This window comes from Cucurbita maxima, unplaced genomic scaffold, assembly GCF_002738345.1.
Source record: "Cucurbita maxima cultivar Rimu unplaced genomic scaffold, Cmax_1.0 Cma_Scf00116, whole genome shotgun sequence".
In the NCBI taxonomy this organism is placed as follows: Eukaryota; Viridiplantae; Streptophyta; class Magnoliopsida; order Cucurbitales; family Cucurbitaceae; genus Cucurbita; species Cucurbita maxima.
In genome coordinates, this window is record NW_019272132.1 from 69,723 (window position 1) to 72,064 (window position 2,342).

At 29.8% G+C, this 2,342-nt stretch overlaps 1 non-coding gene across 1 annotated transcript; it reads left to right on the top strand.

The window, feature by feature from the left end:
• Positions 1-1,237: 1,237 nt before the first annotated feature.
• TRNAC-GCA lies at positions 1,238-1,310 on the top strand. The gene has a single exon. It is a non-coding gene; the product is annotated as a tRNA-Cys (tRNA).
• Positions 1,311-2,342: the final 1,032 nt, after the last annotated feature.

Sequence of the window (2,342 nt, forward strand, 5' to 3'; positions counted from 1 at the left end):
CATTTTAGGTTAACAACATGTTGAAAAGAAACCAGAAATTCTGATACTGGTAATTAACTACAAACCTTTGAATAAGGTTTTAGAATAAATAAGATATCAAAACCAAATAAAAAATGATTTGATAAAAAGAATTTATAGTCAAATATTTTTATAAAATTCGATATGAAATTGGGATTTCGAAAAATTCTAATTTCCTAAAAGGACAAATATAAAATAGCATTTAATGTCCAGTTTAGAAAATATGTGAGGAACGTCATGCGATTTAGGCTAAAAAGCACTCCATCCGAATTTCAGATGATTATGAATGATATTTTCAATTCTTTCAAAAAATATCAATAGTTTATATTGATGATGTGTTGATATTTTCTAAAACCATTAAGATGAACACTTTAAACATCTACATACATTCATTAATGCAATCAAAAGAAATCAGCTAGTTGTGTCCATACCCAAAATCAAATAATATCAAACTCAAATCCGCTTTCTCGGATTTTAAATTTATTTGAGCCTTATAAAACCCATTCAATGGTCCATTGAGTTTGTCTCAAATTTAGGTTCTCTCAATTATGTGTCTTCAATCCTTCAAGATATCAGGCATATTTACAAATGTCTTTTTGACTGTCTTGAAAATAATACAAAGTCTTGATTTGTAAAGGATATCTCTACAACCCAAAAAAATCAAATCATTAGTCAAATAAACTCTCGACTTAAGTCTTATTGACCCAAGGGCAGATCTCATAGTGAAACGTGACGCATCAAATATCGGATATGGAGGTATCTAAAATTGTCAAAGAGGACCGAGAATCAATTATCATATTTCATTCAAAAGCCTCTAATAATACCATACAAATTACAAAATAGTAAAAAAAAATATATATATTATTTCCATTGTACTCCGTGCACAACAATTTTAAAGGAAATTTAAAATAAATCCAGCGTATTTGTCATACTTTTAAGTTCAATTATAATAAATCAAGAAAAGAATTGAGTTGTAATAAAATATCACTTGACATTGGAATGTAATTTGAGGACTTTTTATCTTCGGGAGTTGAATTACATTTAAGATTATTTATGTTATTTCTTATTTTCTTCAATTTGTATTTAATAGCTTTGGGTAGTTTGTAGATGAACTATGTTTGAATTATCTTTTTGGCCTTTCTATTTTCGACAGACACGTTTTACACTTTTGAACTGACACTTGGTAGAAGGGGTCACTAAGGCTAAAATCATATAAAATGGGTTCATAGCTCAGTGGTAGAGCATTTGATTGCAGATCAAGAGGTCACCTAGTTCGAATCTGGTTGGGCCCTTTTAAAAATTTTGGACGAACACTTTGTTCGATTTGCTCCCAACCACCGAGTGTCTAAAGGAAAAGAAATAAGAATAATTACAGTCCTCCACCACATAGAACCATGTACTTAGAACCTAAGGGCCACTATTCTCGAACAAGAACCAAGCTATGGAGTCTTGCACTCACTCCATCTTTTTCATGTAACTAAGAGTAGTTACCCTTGACCAACAACACCCACCAAAACTATTTTTGATGTTTTAAAATGATTTTTTTTAACCTTTCCCTTATTTTGTACTATGAACCTATAAACTCTATTTTGAATATAATGTAAATATATATGTTTATTATATTTTAATTCTTTTTTTATTTCGAGAAAACATTTTACTTTGTGTTCAACCTCTTTTAACTTGCTTCGGAAATGGCTCGTGACATAAACATAAAAAAAGTAATTTTTTAGTATGAATTTTAATATAAGTTGCATTCTTATATTGACAAAACCACTAGTACCAAAAATATTGATGAACTTTCAAAATTAATGCCCTTAACATTCTAAAATAAGGTTCTAACTATTAGTGACTTGCATAAATCATCTCCCTTTTTATTTTCACTCACTCCTCTTCAACAACCTATGACCCATTAATATCATTAATATTTCATCTTCTTGTTTTTTAGCTTTTTGAATATCAAAATCTTAAATAGAAAGAAAAAGCTCTCTAAAATATTCTTATTTGCCAGTAATTTTACATAATTTAACATTTTAAAATCGGTAAATTAAAAAAATCCAACATTAATATATTCATAATTTCATGTAGTCTTCATAAGTTTGTCGGCGACATTGTTTGTTGTCGAGCTTGATAATGTGAGTTTGTAACCCATCCGTTAGGGTTCTTGGAATGATTCTCCAGATTATCCCTTGCATGTTGGGAGTTGGGCCATGGGTCTTGGATGAAGGAACCGTTGGTTTACCGCCCCTAAGAGTTAAGGAAGCATCTTGAGGCTAGTTTCACATAGTATCATTATCTTTGAGATAACAATTCTTTTCTATTTTATC